Source organism: Electrona antarctica (genome assembly GCF_951216825.1).
Source record: "Electrona antarctica genome assembly, chromosome: 1".
Taxonomy (NCBI): Eukaryota; Metazoa; Chordata; class Actinopteri; order Myctophiformes; family Myctophidae; genus Electrona; species Electrona antarctica.
This window is the reverse complement of record NC_136806.1, coordinates 31,253,623-31,264,552: the sequence shown is the minus strand read 5'-3', so window position 1 is coordinate 31,264,552 and position 10,930 is coordinate 31,253,623.

Below are 10,930 nucleotides of genomic sequence, written 5' to 3'. Positions count from 1 at the left end.
AAGCGGTTGAAGATGGATGGATGGATGGACAGTGCAAAGTATATACATAACAGCATATAACTCAATGTTAAATGTTAACGTGGATTCAGTACAGTACTGAGTACAGTATTGCGTCCCAGGACCCCTGGGACGCAGAGGGTGACATGATTGCGTACTTTCTCAATTCATTGCGTCAAGGTACAGCCTATTTGCATCACTGTTGTTCTATTAACTGTCACTGACTGATATCCTAAAATGTCTCTTCTTCTAATCTCTTCAGCCTACACCATGTCGATGTGTCAATGTGTGGTTACTCTTACCATATATTGTGTTGAAAAGCAACTTAGAAACGTTTCACTGATGGGTAAATAGTACTACTAATCCTTTCCTACTGTATAGGAATATGCCACTGCCTACAGGACACTACCACTGACATAAAGCCGTTGAATTTATGACTTACTGGTAAACATACCATAAACTTGAGAAGAGCGTATACATCACAAGCTCATTGGCTCTGATAGATCATAAAGGTGATATTTATTGATAAGAAAACTCTCCTCCCCTTTTGAGTCAAAGTCCATTCAATTTCCAACACCTCAGATGAAATTCTAGTGATAGTAGAGGTGGGTGGTGTGTGTCCTTTCCATGTTAACACAAATCATTATACACCCCTCCCCACCATTTAATCTAAACTAATCTAAGTTAAATTGAAGATACTTTAACCACTTCAACCCTATATTTATTTGTCCACCAGGCTTCTACTGTATACTAGCTAGGGGCCCTTACCCATTATCTACTCCTGTATACTAGGGGCCCTTACCCATTATCCATAAACCTCTTTGCCTTTTTTTTTTTTTTTTACTATTTTGAAAAACATTTTTGAATAGTTCAAATAGCCAATCTATCTGTGGGCGCTGGGTGTGTGTTCCTCCGCGTCATCAGTGCCCATACACGAGGCGGGGTTGGCGAAAGGGCCTTTCTGTGTGGACTTTGCATGTTCTCTCCGTGTCCCCTAGGGTAGGTAGTAGGTACCCTCACATCCTCAGGCATCCGAGGAAGGTCCGGAGGGACCGAAACGCTTCATTAAATAAGACAATACTCATGTACCAAGCAAATACACAGTGTGCGGGTGTACCTTATTGCTTTCATTGATGACCACTGGCCTACGCACCTGTGCATACGCCTAATGTCTAGGTGTGCGAAAGTTTTCTCCTACATTACATTTTACAAATTGGTGGCTATAAGCCAAGGTCTTTGAGTGGTGCAGAGCAGACACTCCAAGGAACAGCAATGTCTGTCCCTATGTTTAGGGTATGTCTGTATGTACAGTATGTCCCTATGTTTAGGGTATGTCTGTATGTATGTCCCTATGTTTAGGGTATGTCTGTATGTCTGTCCCTATGTTTAGGGTATGTCTGTATGTATGTCCCTATGTTTAGGGTATGTCTGTATGTATGTCCCTATGTTTAGGGTATGTCTGTATGTCTGTCCCTATGTTTAGGGTATGTCTGTATGTATGTCCCTATGTTTAGGGTATGTCTGTATGTATGTCCCTATGTTTAGGGTATGTCTGTATGTATGTCCCTATGTTTAGGGTATGTCTGTATGTATGTCCCTATGTTTAGGGTATGTCTGTATGTATGTCCCTATGTTTAGGGTACCAACAGGTGCCAAAGTGGCGCTATGAGCTAGAAACAGAGAGAAAGAGAGAATTGCACTGTTAGAGAGAGAGAGAGCGGGTGGAAGGGAGAATACCAGATTCTTACTTGTAACAGTGTTTCTACATAACAGTATTGATACTTTTACAATTAAGACATTTGAGTCATTTTCAACAATACCAGATTCTTATTAAGGGACCAAGAAGTCGAAAACCATGAAACGTCGAAAACCATGAACTATAGTACGTCGTTTATTTCATGATTTTCATCTGCTTTCAAATTTGAGAAATTTTCTTCTTCAAGGCCACCCTAAATGGGGGAAAATGGCAGATTTTGGCACGTCAAAAATCACTTTCACCTAGAAACTCCATTCACACTTTTTATAATTCAGCTTACAGTGGACAGTGGACACACATGCTGGAACTTTTTACTTTGAAATGTTTTGTAGTTTTTGAGTTACTTAAATGCCCAATGCATTCTCAATGGCAATAGCACAAACTTTGGCACGCTACAGTCCTACATACTTACACCTAGAAACCCCATTCAAACCTATTTAGGTTCATCTTACGGCGGACATGTTTGCCTGAAAAGGAATCTTTGAAATGTTTCATAGTTTTAGAAATATAGTGCTTTTAAATTTGAGAAATTCAGAATAGGGGTCAATGGCAGATTTTGGCAAGTAAAGATTTGAGTGGGGTTTGAACCCACAACCTCCAGATGATGCAGCCAGTGTGCTAAGTCACTGATCTACTTGCTACCTGCCACAATGTAGTCTGCTGTTCCTTTTGAGTACAACATTGATACAAAAATAAAATACAAAAAATAAAATAACAGGTGATTTGTCTATTGTTTCTTTTGCTGTTGTTTATCTCTAGACGTTTGAATGTTTATGAACCACAATGGAAACAAGTCTCTGGCTCTTCTGTCATTATCTATTCTGCCTTTTAAGAACAGCATGGACAGTGGATCACTGGGTACAGAGCCTGCCTTGGAATCTGGAGGCTGCAGGTTCAAGTCCTGGCTCTGACATAGTGTCCCAAAATCATGAAAATATGACATACTATACTATAGTATGCCGTCCCAAACCATGGACTATAGTATGTCGTTTTTTCACGATTTTCATCTTTTTTTCAAATCCTCCAAAATCACGAAAAACGACATGCTATAGTATGCCGTCCGAAACCATGAACTATAGTATGTCGTTTTTTCATGATTTTCGTCTTTTTTTCAAATCCTCAACGAGGATTTGAAAAAAATACTAAAATTACTCAGAGACCATGGGCTATAGCCCATGGTCTCGGAGTGATTTTTGTCTTTTTTTCAAATCCTCAAAAATGATGAAAAATGGCATGCTATAGTATGCCGTCTGAGGCCATGGGCTGAACTTGAACCCACGACCTGTGGCTCACATAGACAGCAGCTTATCACAGAGTGCCACCATGCTCTCTGAGAATCTCCTCAGCTTTCCATCTCTTTCCAGTTCTCTTCTGGATGTTATTCTCCAAAACATGCTGAGTGAAAGTAGAAGGAACTCAGCTGGATTTGAACTCACAACCTCTGGCTCACATGGACGTCATCTTAACAAGGGTGCCACTGAGCTCTCAGTGATTTTTGAGTGGTGTAAACCACTCCTACAACTGGCTTTTGTGTGCAGAAAAAAATGAGCATGGTTGCTATGTTCAAAATAATTTCTGACGTAATTAAATCACACCCGGGTGAACTGGATGACCGTAGCAACCATGGTCATTTTCTCTGCACAAAAAAGCCAGTTGTGAAATCACATCCAGGTGTGATTTCATTACGTCAGATCAGAGCTGATCAGGCTATATAATACCTTACCTTATATAATACCTCACATCGGACAAAAACTCCAGCTGAATCAACTTCATGGTCACAAATCATCACATCAGAAGACGAGTCTACCTAGCCAAAGATCTTTAACGTCAGACATTACGTCAGACCACAGCTGATCATGCTATATAAAACCTTACACCACTCAGTTCACACGGGTGTGATTTTTAGGTTGTAAGTTGTTCTTCTTGGTGTCACTTTTCAAATGGGGCCTTGGGATCATGTACAGAGCATTTGAATGGTTCTGTGCATCAAAGGTGTCTTTAGTGCTTTTAAGTGTTATCGTGGATGTTAATCAGATAATACAGAGGATAAACCATGACAGGACACAGACAGCCTCCCCATTGGTGGATGTGATCCTGGCAGCCAGCCCAGGTGTGTTCTGGTCCTGTTGATTGAGCAGAGCAGGACCTATATAGGTCCTGCTCTGCTCAATCAACAGGACCAGAACACACACTTGTTACTTTTCTTCCAGTTTATTATACTCGTCGTCACGCTACTAGTCCTACATACTTACACCTAGAAACCCCATTCAAACCTACTTAGGTTCATCTTACGGTGGACATGTTTGCCTGAAAAGGAATCTTTGAAATGTTTCATAGTTTTAGCATGCCGTTTTTCATCCTTTTACGAGGATTTGAAAAAAAGACGAAAATCACTCCGAGACGATGGGCTATATATAGCCCATGGTCTCGAACGGCATACTATAGCATGCCGTTTTGCATCATTTTTGAGGATTTGAAAAAAAGACGAAAATCACTCCGAGACCATGGGCTATAGCCCATGGTCTCGGAGTCATTTTCGTCTTTTTTTTAAATCTGCTAAATGACTGTAATGTAATGAAATGTAATGTAATGTAATAAACCATGACAGGACATTGATGGATGTGATCCTGGCAGCCAGCCCAGGTGTGTTCTGGTCCTGTTGATTGAGCTGAGAAGGACCTATAAACCTTCAAGGTTTATAGATCGCTACATACTTACACCTAGAAACCCCATTCAAACCTACTTAGGTTCATCTTACGGTGGACATGTTTGCCTGAAAAGGAATCTTTGAAATGTTTCATAGTTTTAGAAATATAGTGCTTTCAAATTTGAGAAATCTACAATGGGGCTCAATGGCAGATATTGGCACTCAATAGCCCATGGTCTCGGAGTGATTTTCGTCTTTTTTTTCAATTTTTTTTTCAAAAATCATTTCAAATGATTTATCATCATTCATCATTCATCATCATTTATCATTTATCATTTATCATTTATCATCATTTAATGGACCTGTAAATTACAACAAAACAAAGGCACTGGTGTGGTACTCCTGGTTTACCAGAACGGGGTTCAAGTCCCTGCAGTGCTCTTCTCAATGTATTGTATTTACATGGTTTATTTTAATTTTCTGCTCATTGTGTTGCCTTTTCATAGATGATAACCCCCAGGTTCTCTGTTTGTAGTCCCTACAGTTAGGCTACCAAGTCTATTTATTACATATGATTTCTGTTCACTCCGAGACCATGGACTATAGCCTTTCGCTTTTCCGTGATTTTCACCATTTTTTCACAACCTCCGAAATCGTGAAAAACGACATACTATAGCATGCCCTCCGAGACCATGGACTATAGCCTTTCGCTTTCCGTGATTTTCACCATTTTTTCAAATCCTCTGAAATCGTGAAAAACGACATACTATAGCATGCCCTCCGAGACCATGGACTATAGCCTTTCGCTTTCCGTGATTTTAACCATTTTTTCAAATCCTCTGAAATCGTGAAAAACGACATACTATAGCATGCCCTCCGAGACCATGGACTATAGCCTTTCGCTTTCCGTGATTTTCACAATTTTTTCAAATCCTCTGAAATCGTGAAAAACGACATACTATAGCATGCCCTCCGAGACCATGGACTATAGCCTTTCGCTTTCCGTGATTTTCACCATTTTTTCAAATCCTCTGAAATCGTGAAAAACGACATACTATAGCATGCCCTCCGAGACCATCTCAGACGGCATACTATAGCATGCCGTTTTGCATCATTTTTGAGGATTTGAAAAAAAGACAAAAATAACTCCAAGACCATGGGCTATAGCCCATGGTCTCGAACGGCATACTATAGCATGCCGTTTTGCATCATTTTTGAGGATTTGAAAAAAAGACGAAAATCACTCCGAGACCATGGGCTATAGCCCATCGTCTCGGAGTCATTTTTGTCTTTTTTTCAAATCCTCGTTTTTCATCATTTATGACCATGGGCTATAGCCCATATCGGACGGCATATTATAGCATGCCGTTTTTCATCCTTTTTGAGGATTTGAAAAAAAGACGAAAATCACTCCGAGACGATGGGCTATAGCCCATGGTCTCGAACGGCATACTATAGCATGCCGTTTTGCATCATTTTTGAGGATTTAAAAAAAAGACGAAAATCACTCCGAGACCATGGGCTATAGCCCATCGTCTCGGAGTCATTTTCGTCTTTTTTTCAAATCCTCGTTTTTCATCATTTATGACCATGGGCTATAGCCCATATCGGATGGCATACTATAGCATGCCGTTTTTCATCATTTTTGAGGATTTAAAAAAAAGACGAAAATCACTCCGAGACGATGGGCTATAGCCCAAAGTCTCGAACGGCATACTATAGCATGCCGTTTTGCATCATTTTTGAGGATTTGAAAAAAAGACGAAAATCACTCCGAGACCATGGGCTATATATAGCCCATCGTCTCGGAGTCATTTTCGTCTTTTTTTCAAATCCTCGTTTTTCATCATTTATGACCATGGGCTATAGCCCATATCGGACGGCATACTATAGCATGCCGTTTTTCATCATTTTTGAGGATTTGAAAAAAAGACGAAAATCACTCCGAGACGATGGGCTATAGCCCATGGTCTCGAACGGCATACTATAGCATGCCGTTTTGCATCATTTTTGAGGATTTGAAAAAAAGACTAAAATCACTCCGAGACCATGGGCTATAGCCCATCGTCTCGGAGTCATTTTCGTCTTTTTTTCAAATCCTCGTTTTTCATCATTTATGACCATGGGCTATAGCCCATATCGGACGGCATACTATAGCATGCCGTTTTGCATCATTTTTGAGGATTTGAAAAAAAGACGAAAATCACTCCGAGACGATGGGCTATAGCCCATGGTCTCGGAGTGATTTTCGTCTTTTTTTTCAAATCCTAAAAATGATTTATCATCATTCATCATTCATCATTCATCATTCATCATCATTTATCTTTTATCATCATTTAATGGACCTGTAAATTACAACAAAACAAAGGCACTGGTGTGGTACTCCTGGTTTACCAGAACGGGGTTCAAGTCCCTGCAGTGCTCTTCTCAATGTATTGTATTTACATGGTTTATTTTAATTTTCTGCTCATTGTGTTGCCTTTTCATAGATGATAACCCCCAGGTTCTCTGTTTGTACTCCCTACAGTTAGGCTACCAAGTCTATTTATTACATATGATTTCTGTTCACTCCGAGACCATGGACTATAGCCTTTCGCTTTTCCGTGATTTTCGCCATTTTTTCACAACCTCCGAAATCGTGAAAAACGACATACTATAGCATGCCCTCCGAGACCATGGACTATAGCCTTTCGCTTTCCGTGATTTTCACCATTTTTTCAAATCCTCTGAAATCGTGAAAAACGACATACTATAGCATGCCCTCCGAGACCATGGACTATAGCCTTTCGCTTTCCGTGATTTTCACAATTTTTTCAAATCCTCTGAAATCGTGAAAAACGACATACCCTCATGCCCTCATGCCCTCCGAGACCATCTCAGACGGCATACTATAGCATGCCGTTTTGCATCATTTTTGAGGATTTGAAAAAAAGACGAAAATCACTCCGAGACGATGGGCTATAGCCCATGGTCTCGGAGTCATTTTCGTCTTTTTTTCAAATCCTCGTTTTTCATCATTTATGACCATGGGCTATAGCCCATAGTCTCGAACGGCATACTATAGCATGCCGTTTTGCATCATTTTTGAGGATTTGAAAAAAAGACGAAAATCACTCCGAGACCATGGGCTATAGCCCATGGTCTCGGAGTCATTTTCGTCTTTTTTTCAAATCCTCGTTTTTCATCATTTATGACCATGGGCTATAGCCCATATCGGACGGCATACTATAGCATGCCGTTTTTCATCATTTTTGAGGATTTGAAAAAAAGATGAAAATCACTCCGAGACGATGGGCTATAGCCCATGGTCTCGAACGGCATACTATAGCATGCCGTTTTGCATCATTTTTGAGGATTTGAAAAAAAGACGAAAATCACTCCGAGACCATGGGCTATAGCCCATGGTCTCGGAGTCATTTTCGTCTTTTTTTCAAATCCTCGTTTTTCATCATTTATGACCATGGGCTATAGCCCATATCGGACGGCATACTAAAGCATGCCGTTTTTCATCATCTTTGAGGATTTGAAAAAAAGACAAAAATCACTCCGAGACGATGGGCTATAGCCCATGGTCTCGAACGGCATACTATAGCATGCCGTTTTGCATCATTTTTGAGGATTTGAAAAAAAGACGAAAATCACTCCGAGACCATGGGCTATAGCCCATCGTCTCGGAGTCATTTTCGTCTTTTTTTCAAATCCTCGTTTTTCATCATTTATGACCATGGGCTATAGCCCATATCGGACGGCATACTATAGCATGCCGTTTTGCATCATTTTTGAGGATTTGAAAAAAAGACGAAAATCACTCCGAGACGATGGGCTATAGCCCATGGTCTCGAACGGCATACTATAGCATGCCGTTTTGCATCATTTTTGAGGATTCGAAAAAAAGACGAAAATCACTCCGAGACCATGGGCTATAGCCCATCTTCTCGGAGTCATTTTCGTCTTTTTTTCAAATCCTCGTTTTTCATCATTTATGACCATGGGCTATAGCCCATATCGGACGGCATACTATAGCATGCCGTTTTTCATCATTTTTGAGGATTTGAAAAAAGACGAAAATCCCTCCGAGACCATGGGCTATAGCCCATGGTCTCGGAGTCATTTTCGTCGTTTTTTCAAATCCTCGTTTTTCATCATTTATGACCATGGGCTATAGCCCATATCGGACGGCATACTATAGCATGCCGTTTTTCATCATTTTTGAGGATTTGAAAAAAAGACGAAAATCACTCCGAGACGATGGGCTATAGCCCATGGTCTCGAACGGCATACTATAGCATGCCGTTTTGCATCATTTTTGAGGATTTGAAAAAAAGACGAAAATCACTCCGAGACCATGGGCTATAGCCCATGGTCTCGGAGTCATTTTCGTCTTTTTTTCAAATCCTCGTTTTTCATCATTTATGACCATGGGCTATAGCCCATATCGGACGGCATACTATAGCATGCCGTTTTGCATCATTTTTGAGGATTTGAAAAAAAGATGAAAATCACTCCGAGACGATGGGCTATAGCCCATGGTCTCGAACGGCATACTATAGCATGCCGTTTTGCATCATTTTTGAGGATTTGAAAAAAAGACGAAAATCACTCCGAGACCATGGGCTATAGCCCATGGTCTCGGAGTCATTTTCGTCTTTTTGTTTTCATCATTTATGACCATGGGCTATAGCCCATGGTCTCGAACGGCATACTATAGCATGCCTTTTTGCATCATTTTTGAGGATTTGAAAAAAAGACGAAAATCACTCCGAGACCATGGGTTATAGCCCATGGTCTCGGAGTCATTTTCGTCTTTTTTTCAAATCCTCGTTTTTCATCATTTATGACCATGGGCTATAGCCCATATCGGACGGCATACTATAGCATGCCGTTTTTCATCATCTTTGAGCATTTGAAAAAAAGACAAAAATCACTCCGAGACGATGGGCTATAGCCCATGGTCTCGAACGGCATACTATAGCATGCCGTTTTGCATCATTTTTGAGGATTTGAAAAAAAGACGAAAATCACTCCGAGACCATGGCCTATAGCCCATCGTCTCGGAGTCATTTTCGTCTTTTTTTCAAATCCTCGTTTTTCATCATTTATGACCATGGGCTATAGCCCATATCGGACGGCATACTATAGCATGCCGTTTTGCATCATTTGTATTGATTTATCATCATTCATCATTCATCATAATTTATCATTTATCATTTATCATCATTTAATGGACCTGTAAATTACAACAAAACAAAGGCACTGGTGTGGTACTCCTGGTTTACCAGAACGGGGTTCAAGTCCCTGCAGTGCTCTTCTCAATGTATTGTATTTACATGGTTTATTTAAATTTTCTGCTCATTGTGTTGCCTTTTCATAGATGATAACCCCCAGGTTCTCTGTTTGTACTCCCTACAGTTAGGCTACCAAGTCTATTTATTACATATGATTTCTGTTCACTCTGAGACCATGGACTATAGCCTTTCGCTTTTCCGTGATTTTCACCATTTTTTCACAACCTCCGAAATCGTGAAAAACGACATACTATAGCATGCCCTCCGAGACCATGGACTATAGCCTTTCGCTTTCCGTGATTTTCACCATTTTTTCAAATCCTCTGAAATCGTGAAAAACGACATACTATAGCATGCCCTCCGAGACCATGGACTATAGCCTTTCGCTTTCCGTGATTTTCACAATTTTTTTCAAATCCTCTGAAATCGTGAAAAACTACATACTATAGCATGCCCTCCGAGACCATGGACTATAGCCTTTCGCTTTCCGTGATTTTCACCATTTTTTCAAATCCTCTGAAATCGTGAAAAACTACATACTATAGCATGCCCTCCGAGACCATGGACTATAGCCTTTCGCTTTCCGTGATTTTCACCATTTTTTCAAATCCTCTGAAATCGTGAAAAACTACATACTATAGCATGCCCTCCGAGACCATCTCAGACGGCATACTATAGCATGCCGTTTTGCATCATTTTTGAGGATTTGAAAAAAAGACGAAAATCACTCCGAGACCATGGGCTATAGCCCATGGTCTCGGAGTCATTTTCGTCTTTTTTTTCAAATCCTCGTTTTTCATCATTTATGACCATGGGCTATAGCCCATATCGGACGGCATACTATAGCATGCCGTTTTTCATCATTTTTGAGGATTTGAAAAAAAGACGAAAATCACTCCGAGACGATGGGCTATAGCCCATGGTCTCGAACGGCATACTATAGCATGCCTGTTTGCATTATTTTTGAGGATTTGAAAAAAAGACGAAAATCACTCCGAGACCATGGGCTATAGCCCATGGTCTCGGAGTCATTTTCGTCTTTTTTTTCAAATCCTCGTTTTTCATCATTTATGACCATGGGCTATAGCCCATATCGGACGGCATACTATAGCATGCCGTTTTTCATCATTTTTGAGGATTTGAAAAAAAGACGAAAATCACTCCGAGACGATGGGCTATAGCCCATGGTCTCGAACGGCATACTATAGCATGCCTGTTTGCATTATTTTTGAGGATTTGAAAAAA